Consider the following 13643-nt stretch of genomic DNA (forward strand, 5'->3'; position numbering starts at 1 on the left):
AAGCAGTAACAATTTATTGAGGAAAAAGTATCACAGGAGCAGTGCCTGCCATGACGCGTTTCGCTCCTCGGGGGGAGCTTGATCACATATATATATATTTGTGTGAAAGAATACAAATACGTCTTTCCACAAGCGATCAAATTGGGTGATGTGGAAAAATACAGTCATTCCACCTACCTCTGTTTCCTTGCCCTCAAATCATACCTATTTTTAAATGATTTTTTATGCCACTCTTTGCCCTTTTGTGCCCACACTAGCTGACAATGTGGGGCACGAAGACATGGATTCCTTGTCATAAGCAGGCGACTCCAAAGAGCGTTGAAGTGCATCTAAACCGCACATAAGAACCTTTATGGGACTGGAATAATGCCAATGATAAATTTACATGATTAATGAATTTTACGAGCCCTAATTTCCTGGTTGCATACAGCGTTATTATTCAGGAACCGCCCGAGCATTAGTGTGGCAAGGATTAACATTGCAACACCTCCTTTATAATTATTAGTGTGGGATGGCAGACGCTCCCACGAATGTCAGGCAGGCCCCTTGTTCCGGATAATCCCTGTCTAGGGTATAAAAGCAGCACCCTTGGACAGACCAGATACAGCTCGGAGAATCAATCCTGTGTTTCTTCCTCAAGCAGCAGAGCCGCACAGTACCCGAGAGAGCCATGTCTGCCAAGGGCGGAGGACACCACCACCACCAGAAGGCGGATCCCTGCCAACAGACGAATCCCTGCCAGGACCGTAAGTGGCGCGCGCTCTTAGCGAAGCTTCAATATGAACTCCGTCATGTTGTAGGGAAAAGATACAGCTTTTAGTCGCCAGTAAAACGGCGTGGTAGTAGCGGGAAGGGCATTGTCATGTAAGGTGGCCGGGACAATTCACTAAAATAGAAGAAGGACTACAAATTTACTTTAACTGAGCGCACTGAATGACAGTGCTCATCAGCATAGAATTACAGAAGAGGGAGTGAGAACATAAATAAAATGGATGTTTTAAAGCCAGTGTCATGCCTCTTAAATAGCTTTCCTACAGCAGGGGCTAAATATCCCTGCTATGGAAAACACAATAAAGCACCTCACACCGTTTTCAGCTGGCCCGCTCTAAAAACCGGGACATGAGCTACATTTCCCAAAAATCTGCAGGGACAGTTGGTGGAAAAATGGGACTGCCCCGGTAAATACGGGACGCCTGGTCACCCTATTACCATGTAGCATTACCTCTCCATTGACTGGTCATTGCCAGTTTGAGGCCTGGAATGGGGAATAACACACTGATCGGATTTACCAGGCGATTTAGCACGTTTTGAGTTGATATATCCCACCTGCATATAGCAGGTAGAAAAATAAACAGACATGCAGGAGATGCTGCTTTGTGATTCCACACCCAGTAGAACGAGTAATGGTGAAAAGTGGTGGAAATTCCACAGTAAACCTGGGAAGTGCCACTCTGCATGACTGTTAAGGCGGCCTATAGAACACTATTCAGGATCTTGCTTCAAAACTATTTCACAATTTATTTCTGTTAGGATATAAAGGTGCACTGGTGAACTACTTTTGAGTTTAGGAAGGGTGGTTTCATCCACATACCTGTAGGGGGCTAATTTAAAAAATGTATCATTATTTACAGGGAGCGAGCCGAGCCGAGAAGCAATAGAGCGCTGTCTGTTCCTTGGGGTTGGGCTATAACTCCAGATCATGTACTTAAGTGGGATTTCACATATTAGTATCGCAAATGTTATTAGAGTATACAATTATGTGACATTAGAAATATATTTAGAATGTTAGCGAAAGGCAGATTACATGATTTTCTTAGTGTCACACAATTTCTAGTCACATGTCAAAATGTGGGTTATAATCCTTGATTTAAACGTGGGGTGAAAAAAATGAGGCAAGACATTTTTTTTCAAATCTTTCTGCACCTGCAAAATATGGTGGTGGTTCGTTTGTTCGCCTGGAGTTGGTAAAGGCAAACATTCTGGAAATATCACAAATGTTATGCCACAATATTTTGCCCACTCTCAAGTACAAATTCAATTGTTTAATCTCCAACCAGCTTAATCCCTCTAACGCCCATCAGATGCATCAGAGCAGATTTTTTCGATGGATAGAACCATTGTTTCCCATTTGTGCAGCTCTGACATATATATCCGGCAACCAAATAAAGATAAAAAAGCTTACATGTGTTTATTTCTATTTTTTTTAAACTTGCATTTATCCAATTGTTTTATGCCATATCTCATGTTCAACAGGCAGTCATAAATATATCCTGAAGTGTGACCATGTGTCATGCAGTGCTAAACTTCTGTGAGTCTGGCAAATAATTCAATTTCATTGCAAAATTTCATGTATTTTAGCACCAGTTGGTGGCCATTTGTGGTCCTGGATGTACTACTGCTCATTTTTGGCTCTAGCAACTTTATACCCATACATTTGGCTTAACCCCTTATTTTAAGGGTTGGAGACAGATAAATCTACCCTTTTGAGTAACATTATGATTGTAAATGGTAAATAACCAAAAGTAATAACGTTGCCAAAAAGAGTAACAGTATATTTACCTTTGTAGATTTACTCATGTGTAAGTTTCTCTTTGTTAATAGATCCATTGGCCTACCTCAGAAATAACTATTAGCCTTCTTAATACAAAGCGCCCCATGAACTGCAAATTATTACCTTCTGTAATCCATATTGTTGAATACCCATGTGAGTTTCAAACATGTGATAAACCTTAGACTTAAGGATTCCCCATATTGGTGAACTCTATACTTTTCTTTACAACTAGAATCAACAGATTTAATGCCGTAAGTAACAGAGCTCCGGCCCAGCTCGTATATTAAACATGTAGGACCGAATTTGCAAAGTTCTTTTGACATATTAGTACTAATTCATAACCTTGCGGGTGTAAATTTCCACATCCACCTTTTCTATCTTTTGTATGGGGAGATCTTCACACATGTAAGTTTACTACTTAGGGCCAGATTACGATGTCATCCGGAAGGGCTCCGGATGGGATTCGGTATTGTAGAATCCGATTCGGAACTGTTGTTTCCGAATGAATCATACACATTTCCAAACGACCATTACGATGCCCGGAAACCGTTTGTGCTGTCCGAATTGGTTCTGAAAGTCATTTTGACAGCCCTTGTCTTTCTGAACAGAATCGTACTACTCTATGGACACGGTTTCCGAACAACCGAGTATGATGACCGATTCAGACAGCCGTTCCAATTCGATCTGCCTAACACAAAACGGCTGTTGGAATCTGTCTTTAGGGGCCCGTTGTGGGCCCTCCTTCACCCGAGGTGTCCGATTGGGGCCCGTGGGGGTACCCAAGGGACCCCTCTTCCTAGTCATACACAATGTGGCAGGCACCATGGTGTGCCCGCCACATGGTGCAAGGCTTTCCTCGACCACCCCTTTTTTCAATGGCAGCCTGTTTTCTCGTTCGGAACACAGGCACCCATTGAAGTCAATGCGAGTCTGACCGAACAATGTTGGGAAGCAACGTGATCGGTCGTTCGGATTCGCACATCCCAATTCGTTCGGAAAGCATTCAGTTGGACTGCTTTCCGGAAGAGATCGTAATCTGCCCCTTCATAATAAATGAGGCAGGGACCAAGAAGAGTGGTGGGAATATAGGGAAGAGCAACCCAAAAATGGGAGGGGTTTAGGGAGGAGTAAGGAGGAGCTTATGGAGGAGTAAGGAAGGGCTTAGGAAGGAGTAAGGAGGGGTTTAGTGAGGGCCATGCAAATACAAACCCCCACCCACAAAAACACACTACACCTCTAAAGTTATTACAGCCCAAAAGACCACAAGACAGTGTACATGTACTCAAGCCCAGCCTTGGAGTAAGTCTATCACCACACATGAACCTCTTACAGATATTGCTGTGGCCTCCTATAGAAAATAATGGAGGCAGGGACTTAAAATAGATAACACATAATTTAATTTAATTTAATATATTTACATTAAATAAATATTCAATTCAAAATTAAGTTTAACGTGCTGTCACATTTGTTTATTTAATACTAGTATATACAAATAAGTTATGTTAATATTTAATATAAACATATTTTTAAAGGTTAATAAACTTTTTTAAATTTCCCTTTACTTTACCAAAGAAAAATCTCCAGCATACTGTAAATGATCTCCACAAAGGTGCCAGATATCTCTGCCTACATGTAGAAAGTTACTAGCAGTATCATTACATTTGTAAATTTGGCTCCATGCCTTGGTTTCTGGGGAGGAGACATGTAAGATTACACTCGGAAATGATAAATGGCTAAAAATAGTAATTTTAGCGCAAAGTGTTAGAGTAAATTTACGTGTATATTTAATCATGTGCAATTGGGCTCCATAACCTTTGAAAATTATATTATTAAACCTGTATTCCATACCCATACATTTTATTTCATCAATCCTTTTCTTTAGTTAGTAAATACCTTCCTTGCAGCTATTACGGTTGACCTGTAAATATTGCCTAAATGAAATTTTCTGTCTTTGCTTCCTGGGATACCCTGCTATAGCATGCAAAAGCTATTAACTGCTTTGGGCTTCCCGTATATTTTACTCATGCTCTTCTCTCTTCGACATATAGTTCAACTTCTAGAAAAACATTTTTGCACAACTATATTCTAGTGTCAACGTGACTACATTGTTGTTGAAATGTTTGTGGTAGTCTCCCAATTTTGATTCGGTGCTATTCCAAATTATCAAAATGAAGTCTGTATGCCAGCCTTAGAAGTCAATCTTTTACACAGTATAAACAAAGAGAGCTCCAGGCGTGTTTCCTCACAGTTCTCAGCCATTGTTATTTACCCAGTAACTGATTGGGTAAATAACAATGGCTGAGAACTGTGAGGAAACACGCCCGGAGCTCTTCTGTTTTTCCTGTGGAAAAGATTGACTTCTAAGGCTGGCATACAGACTTCGGGCAGATTTACAATAACTGGCGCATCCCTTCATATCAGCAGGGATGCGCCAGTTATTTTGCGTCACGGCAGACACCTCTTGCGCCACCATGGATGCGCCGCATTTACAATGGGGCAAGAATAGATAGATGCGTGACGCATCTGCTGCCGTAAAGGTGACGCATTGCTGAAGTCGCAGTTCCAGAAAGGCTTGAGGTGCCCCTATGCCTAACATGCTGCGTCAATCCTTACGCCTGCTTCAAGCAGGCGCAGGGTTTTGACGAAGCATGGCCGTAAAAGTGACTGAGTGAAATCTTGTAGATTTCACTCAGCCACTTTTAGGAGGCGTTCCTGCACCGGATCACCTCCCCCTGCGCTGGAACGCCCACATGTGGCGCAGGGTTTGTCAACGTGACGCATCTCCCTAGATGCGTCACGTTGTAAATACCCCGCAGTATGGCGCTGGCTTTGCGCCGCCGCTGCATCACAAAAGTGACGTAACGGTGGCGCAAATGTGGCGTACGGGGCTTGTAAATCTGCCCCTCCATTTTGATAATTTGGAATAGCAGCGAATCAAAATTGGGAGACTGCCACAATTATTTCAACAATAAGAGTAACACTGAGTGAAAAACATGCCTTTGAAGAAGAATCCGCATTACAAGACATGAGAAATTACTGCACAACCGAAAATTGCCTTGTGCGCATATCGCCAGGAAAAACTTGGCAACATTTGCTTTGGGAAAATTGATCAGAAAGAGCAAAGTCTTCTTCCTCCTGAAGTATGCTGTGCAAGTGCTGATACTGCAGATTATCCCGCAGAAAAAGAAAATTCAGACTGGAGCAGTCAGTTGGCACTGTAAAAACCTGACACCATTGAATATGACTACTTCCCCAGTGAGAAATTAGCAATTGGTGACACTGGCAAAGTTAAAATGGGCCCCTATGTATTTATATACTGCTTAGAACACATTTTATGAAAAAAGCAGAAGTGCACGTGTTCACTGTGGCTCTTTTCTCATTTCAGCTTGTGCACCCGCGCCGCAGTGCCAAGACAACAAACAGCAGTGTGCTCCGGGTAAGTGAAAGCTATTCAGCTTGAACAAGTTTTGTTTCTGCAGTGCCTATGGCTGGGTCAGACTGGCCTGTAGGGCAATCTGGCAGTGCCAGAAAGGCGGTCTCACAGGTCAGTCTGTGAAAGAGGTTTTGTCTATTTGTGGGTTTTTGTTACGCTCTGGGGCACTTTCTTTATTCTTGATTTTCATGATATTACCACAATCCACCAACCAAAATCAGAGACAGCATTTCAATTCGTATTCTTTAACTTTGTCAGGTATCTCTCATTTCCTCCTCCTGTAAGCGAGTTATCTCTTTTTTTCTTTTTGCTTCCAATTACCCCGCTCTAGCCATGAAATTGGGTTACGAATTAATTATTAGTCCCTTGTTGAGCAAGAAGATGGGTGGCAAAACGGAGTCAGTTTTGATGCTTTTCTTCATTTCCTTCCTCCTTGTCACCGGATTTCGAGTAAAGTTGCAACTCCCTTCTTTACAACAGTGTACTGAAACCCCTACTACTTTTTCCTCCCTTCAATGTTGCACCTTTGTGATGTCCCCAGGCTCCATAAGGCAACCTGGGGGCATATCAACAACGAGCGGCGATAATTATCGCTAAGCGCACTTAGCGCTAGGATAATTATCGCCGCCTAGCGTGGATTTTTATCGCTGAGATAGCGTGCTATTAGCAACGCTTATCTCAATAGCGATAAAAATCCTCACGCTAAGTGGCTAACGTGAGATTATCGCTGGAAACCCAGCGATAATCTCACGTTAGCTTGTTGATAGGGACAGACAAACTTAGCCATGATATCCTCCTTCCATAGGATATCATGGCTAAGTCAGAAAAATACCAGACGTAAAAAAGCAGCGTTAACCGTGGTTAGCGCTGCTTTTTTTGTCTCTAACAGGGTTAGCGATATTCTTGATAATAGGAGAAGTGTCGCTAAGCGACATTTCTCCTATTATTTTACTCTGGAACGCCCCCTTTGCATCTCATTAGAGATGCAAGGGGAAGCGTAGAGTAAAAGGGTGCTAACATGCAAATTTGCATGTTAGCACCCTGTTGTTGATAGGGTGCTAGTTTTATCTCTGCTTTTTTGGCTTTTAAAGCCAAAAAAGCAGAGATAAAGCCCTTGTTGATATGCCCCTACTTCCTCATTGTTGTGACTTACCAAATTGGAAGTGAGAGTACCCGAACCAATCTGCGGTGTTCTTTTCCCCCAGCACCTTCACGTACTTCATAGAGCACAGTCCAACCATTTGATCTCGTGCCCAGGGGCCGGCTTTAGTGCTGGTGACACCTGGTGCGACAATCAATTATGATTGCCTCTTCGGATTCTCTCACTACCACCAGGCAAAAATGTCCCTCATCTCTCCAATCATATGTTATTGCTAAACACAGTGCTTCCCCCAGAGGTCAGCACCCCCCCCCCCCAGCTACAGGTGAGCGCCAAGTGCGGCCGCACCGGTAGCACTGCCACCAAGCCGGCCCTGCTCATGCCCCAAGCCTAACAGGAAGGGACCAGCAAATAAAACCAGGAAATTTGCAAATGGTGATGGCACGCACCAGGCAGGAGTGAGAGCCAGATCGGATGCCAAGTCAGTCAAGTACATACCTTGTCCTGGCACACCCACACACAAGCTTTCCCAGTCAAGCACCAGGAGACAGAATAGAGTGCAAAAGAAAATGTACCTAAATTTAAACAACACTGAAAACAGAAACGAAGAGAGTGAATTGAAGACCTTACTCCACCCTCACTGCCTTCATATCCCACCTTTGCAAGATTACAATAAAAAAGCTTCTTGAACCTCCTCCTTCTTTCTGCTTTGTATATTGATCATCCCACAATTTACCAAATGTAACCATGTAACCATGTTTGGGTTTGCATACACTGGCTGTTTTTTGCTAAGCAGAGAAGATTCATCGTGAATGTGTACCTGAGAAATAAATAATATACTTGAACATGTATGTTTAGATAATACTAGTTGACTTAACTTTTCTAAATGATGTCCTAATTTTAGTATCATCATTGACTTGACTGTCTGTCTTTTCAGTGGATCCCTGCAAACCTTGTCCACCTGAACCCTGCCAAGACCAGAAGCAAGGGCAATATGTTGTAAACAAGAAGTGTTGAAGAGGTGTCCAAAGCATGGAAATAACAATGTGACTACAGCTTCCTTCTGCAATCAGCTCTGATTACTGTGATAAGATTGTCTCACTTCAAAATTAAAGCCATCTCTTTTGTCGTAATGTTGATTATTTGTCTGTTGCCTTATTTCATTGAGAAACAAAGCATTTGGATCTGGTTATGAACCCTTCCGTGGGTTCTTCAATGTGCTGAACTTTGACGACTGATTATGAATGAAAATATGCTAGATTGAGCCATCACATCTCAAACAAATGTGCCTAACAGCGTAGTTGAAGGTGATGTTGATACACAAAGTGCCAAGAAGAAACAGAAGTTTTACATTTTAAATTTTGTGTTAAATGCTCAAATTATAAACTGGTGATTTCTAAATCCAGACATTAATTTCACTGAACAATGGAAGGAACTGATCGAGTTTAACGCCAATGATGCCTTTTCGAGCACATCCAAAATACATTGACCTATCCCGCGAGAAAGCCCGTCTCACCACAAGGGATTTGTTTGGATGGGTGTTCGGAGGTTTCTTCTCCCAATAAAATAGGGATAAGATCCTTTAAGGTACATATTTTCTTTTACAGCAAAATGTTTGTAAATGTCACAGAGAGCCCAAGTAATCTGGATATGCCAACGGAGGTGCCATCCTATCATTTTCCATAAAACGCACATTTGTCCACCCACCAAAATGCCAGGAGTAGTGGAAGTCACATCCCCTGCTCTTTCACCCACCATAACATCAAAGGAAATGAAATCCTCATCATATGACATTTGACCTAATAATATCCAAGGTAGTGATATCAGATGACATTTAAAACTGATAGAATCACACGTAGTGGAAACACTGAAGTTAAGAACCGAGCATCAAGTGTATGGTCAATTAAGAAACACAGAAGTTGTGGAAACCTAGAAAGGCCTATTTTAGTCACTATCTTAATTTTAACCAGAGTGCCATCAAGATATCGCAGGGGAACATCCAATACCTATCAAGGTAATTATCATAAGTAATTACTATCTAAAATTTCTCTGGACAACAATTGCATGCTTAAGCATTCATCAATATTGCCCTTCTCTCATGAGAGCAATTTTTTGCAAATCGAGAAATTCATAATATAAATCTAATTTGAAAAGTTCGATCCTGCTCTTTGTTATGTTGAATGTGTCCTCTTTTGGACTTACTAATATTAAAAGTATTGGATATAATATATAATTTAAAAAAACTTCAAATAATGATACCAAGACTTATTGAACCACTAAGATGCTGAGGACTCTTATTGTCACTGATGGAATGATGAAAGCTAAAACTGTATGGAGCACACACGCAGCTTCAAATTCCCGGTGACAACATTCCCAGGTGCAGCCCCAACCTCCAATTTCCGGCATAACTTCCTTAAGTGCAGCCTTAGCCTCTAGATGCAGATGCCACCTCCGATATTCAACCTCATACTCCGGTGCCAATGCAACCTTCTTAGCTACAACTCCGACAACCGGTGCTAGGCCTTTACTGAGCCAGTGGCGTAACAATTGACCCTGCAGCCCCCGCAATTGAGGGGGCCTGAGCTTCAGTGGGCCCTTTCCAGCACTGTACATGGGCAAGCGGGTCCCTGACCTCAGAGCTCCTGACTGGGCCCAGAGCGTGGGGGCCTCCATGTAGTTTGCAGGGGAGCCCCTGATGAATACAGGCCCCAGCTAGGCCTGCAGGACACAAGGGTTCGCTCTCCTGCAATGGAATCTATCAGGAAGTTGGCACGGAAACTGCAAAGTACAAAGACAAAGTTTATTAACCCTTAAGGGTGGTCCTACAATCCATACAACACCCTTCAGTATTGCATAGAGTAGCACAAAGAACTTGCGTACACGGTCCCCTTTTATACACAACAGAGGGGCTCATAAGTGGGTGGATACAACATAGAGCAAAATTCATTACCATTTATGGACATTTTTGATACAGGATCAATATGTGGGCGGAGTTAACAATTTCCTGAGCCCGCGAAAACATGGTCAAGCAAGGACTAACTGATAACAGATGTGGTCAAGTCTGGGCATGCGCCAGACGGACAAAGGAGCTATTTATAGGCTGTTACTAGGCAGATTGCAAGAGCAACCAACACGAAGATAGGACTCTTCTCGTGTTGAGCACGTGGAGACATTACAATACAAAATGGAGTCCAGACTTTAGTCAACATAACGGAAGAGACTTGGTCCTAAAGGGGAATTCATGTCTTTAGTGAATGCTTAATCACATAGTCGTTTCAATTTACAACAGACGACCCTTTCAGCATTTACTGAAGACATCCGGTTTGTTAGGATAATCATCGTATATGTCAATTGTCATCATTTCTTCTACTTCTTTAGCTAAATGTTTCTGATAAGTGACATCGGCAATAGCTTTCTTATCAGGAATACAGAATGATACACATAAGGAACAGAGCGAAGGACCACATTGGACACAAATGCAACAAGAAAACAGAACTGCTACAATAATACAGAGACCAGTTAAGACCTTCCACCCCCAAGCAGTGATCAATGCCCAAAACCATCCAGAAAAGGTCCAAGTGCCGTTTTCTGTATGGATTTCAGTTGCAATTTTGTGCAACCTGTTGATAGCATTATAAACTGACGGCGTGTGGTCAGGGATAAACACACAACAACTACTTCCGATAATTTTACAAGCTCCACCTAGGTCGGCTAACATAACATCTAACACCATACGATTCTGCAATGCAACAATTCTAGTAATCTGTAATTCTTCCGTAAGATTCCCAAGAGCAGCAGCGGTTTGGTTTGTCACAGCCTCTACCACTCTTGTTAACCTTCGAACTTTCCTACTATTTAGGGCAGCTCCAACGAAGAAAAACAATCCTAAATTAAAATCAATATACTGCTGCAGACTAGTGTCAGTCTGATCCACGTCATCAATTGATAGAGTACGTTTATACCTATTTACAGTCACATTATTTAACAACTTCAAATCCTTATGATAAGATGCAGGTGCTAAGAATACAGGGGGCAATAGAAACGCCACATAACATACTCCAGACCAACCGGCTGGCAAACGGTAATAACCTTTATTTCCACATACGAAGTATGTATTATGGGATGCTAAGAAGGTACTGTTATTCAACCCGTCGATATTTAAAATGGTAATGCAATCACTAACACCAACAGGAATATAACCCACACTCTGGACACACAGGTCCGCTTGAGCTTGTGCCACTTGAATCACAAATCTGTCTTTTCCCACAGTGTCTCTGGTGTTCGTGAAAATATAGGGAATCGATTCATTGTCTGGTCGATACTCTTCCCATTCCCAAATTGTCCCATTCGCTTGCGGATATCCATCTTTATCCTGATGACATTCCCTATTGAGTCTGAAGAGTAATCGTCCCACTGTGGGTTTCCGGGTGGCAAAAAGCAAAGTGTACCATGCTCTACAAGAGCCATTATGAGAGAAAGGAAGAGGTATGAATGGCGTTCCTCCTTTCTTCTGATGAGCTGGCATCATACCACATATCCAACAGTTCGTAGCATTCGTGGCAACGTGGGTATGATGCAACATCTGGATGAAAGTGTTATTCAAATAAGACTGACGATGTTTCAACTCTTGATACGGTAGTGTATAAAAGTAGTGCTCCTCAGGCACTGGAGTAGTCAACACAAGTAACTTTTGAGCAGGAGTCACATCCTCCACAAACCATGTGGTTAGCCCAACAATAGCTACTGTAAGCATAAAACCTGTTGCACAAAGGATTTTCTTTTTCTCCATGTCAGAATAAAGAATCAATATCTTCCTGAAACTAAAAGGTTTGTCAGAACTCTTCCCCTTGGGCAGCGGTCGATTTCTTCACCAGCGGGCCAAGACGGGTGTCGCTACACTAATGCAGGGCTGATCCCCCCCCCTTGCCTCATTGGCTCTCCGTTTCACTAACCCAAGGGCCGTTCTGACAACGTGTCCTGGTACTGAAGAATTCACTTCCTTGGCCTGAGATGATATCGCTTTCCTCCAGGAGTCGCGTGGTCCGGGAAGAGCTCCTCAGTGTCGTTCGGTTCCACAGCACGGCCTTTCTCTGCAGTCAGAATTTCTCGTTGATCGGTCAATACAGCAGGCTCCACCAATCCGGGCGGTACTTTGCGACAGTGCAGGGAATGGATCCAATTCTTTCTGTTGGAAACTCGCACAGCCGTCCTCGTTGCAAGTAGGACCTGCTCAGGACCAACCCATCTCGGCTCCAAGCTGTTCGTCCTGTCAAAAATCTTCACCATAACATAGTCTCCAGGCCGGAGACTATGTCCTTCGCCGGTGGACCGATCAGGGAGCGCCTCCCGGACCTGTTGATGAATAGAAACCAAGTTATCCGTTAACTGCGCCAGATAATCATTCATCATTACACAAGGTACATCATACACAGCCTTAGGTTTTGGTGGACCCCAAATATTCATTGGGCGTCCGAAGACAACCTCGTACGGTGTAAGACCGGTTCGAGAGTGCGGTACCGATCTAATTGACAATAACGCCAGCGGTAAAGCATCTGGCCAAGTCAAAGACGTCGAAGCTTGGATTTTAGCGATCTTGAGCTTCAGTGTACCATTATACTTCTCGACTAGTCCTGCAGATTGAGGGTGAAACACTGCGTGAAACTTCTGGGTGATGCCCAGACCCTTCAAAACATACTTTATAACATCCGCTATAAAGTGGGGTCCGTTATCACTCCACAGAAGTCTACAAACGCCATATCGCGGAAAGAACTCCTTCAATAGCATCTTGGCGGTAGTCATTGCAGTATTGTCTTTCGTAGGGTATGCCTCAACCCATTTACTGAAGGCACAAACCACTACTAGAACATACTTCAAATTGTTACAGCGCTCAAGCTGGATGTAATCCATCTGCAAAACCTCAAAGGGTGCAGTAGGTGTCACAAATCCTCCTGCTGGAGTTCGAGTACCCTTTCCTGGGTTGTACCTCAGGCAAATCATACAGGTCTGCACCACCCTCTTTGCCGTGCTAGCAATCTCTGGATGCTCCCAGACTTGGGTAAGCAATTTTACAATTGCGTAAGCTCCAACATGTGCTAGCCCATGTGCCATCTGAACCATAGGTTGTACAAAAGCCGTGGGTAACTTCCACCTATCCATCTGCTTATTTCTCCAGCAACCCTCATCATCCAATTCTCCCTCACTGGACCATTGCTCCCGTTCTTTATTAGAAGCGATCCTCTGTATTTCTCGCACTTCTTCCTTCGCATCGTGCCATCTTTCTACCTGCGACTTCACTACATACATGGCAGTAGCACCGGGCTGCATCGCAGTCTCCCGTGCCACCCGGTCTGCTAACGCATTCCCTTCTCCAACTTTATCGACTACTTTCCTATGGGCACTACATTTAATGATGGCAATTTTCTTTGGATATGTCAATGCAGTTAAAAGATTGTGAACTAACTCTCCATGCATTATTTGTACTCCATGTGACGTTAAAAACCCTCTCTCCTTCCAGAGCAGGCCGAAATCGTGCGCTACTCCGAAGGCATACCGGCTATCTG

At 43.1% G+C, this 13643-nt stretch overlaps 1 long non-coding RNA gene across 1 annotated transcript; it reads left to right on the top strand.

The window, feature by feature from the left end:
* The first annotated feature begins 116 nt into the window (after positions 1-116).
* LOC146867760 (uncharacterized) lies at positions 117-8220 on the top strand. Its single transcript, XR_014962189.1, has 3 exons — positions 117-746; positions 5937-5987; positions 8021-8220. It is a non-coding gene; the product is annotated as an uncharacterized LOC146867760 (long non-coding RNA).
* Positions 8221-13643: the final 5423 nt, after the last annotated feature.

Source organism: Triturus cristatus, chromosome 1_2 (assembly GCF_964204655.1).
Source record: "Triturus cristatus chromosome 1_2, aTriCri1.1, whole genome shotgun sequence".
In the NCBI taxonomy this organism is placed as follows: domain Eukaryota; kingdom Metazoa; phylum Chordata; class Amphibia; order Caudata; family Salamandridae; genus Triturus; species Triturus cristatus.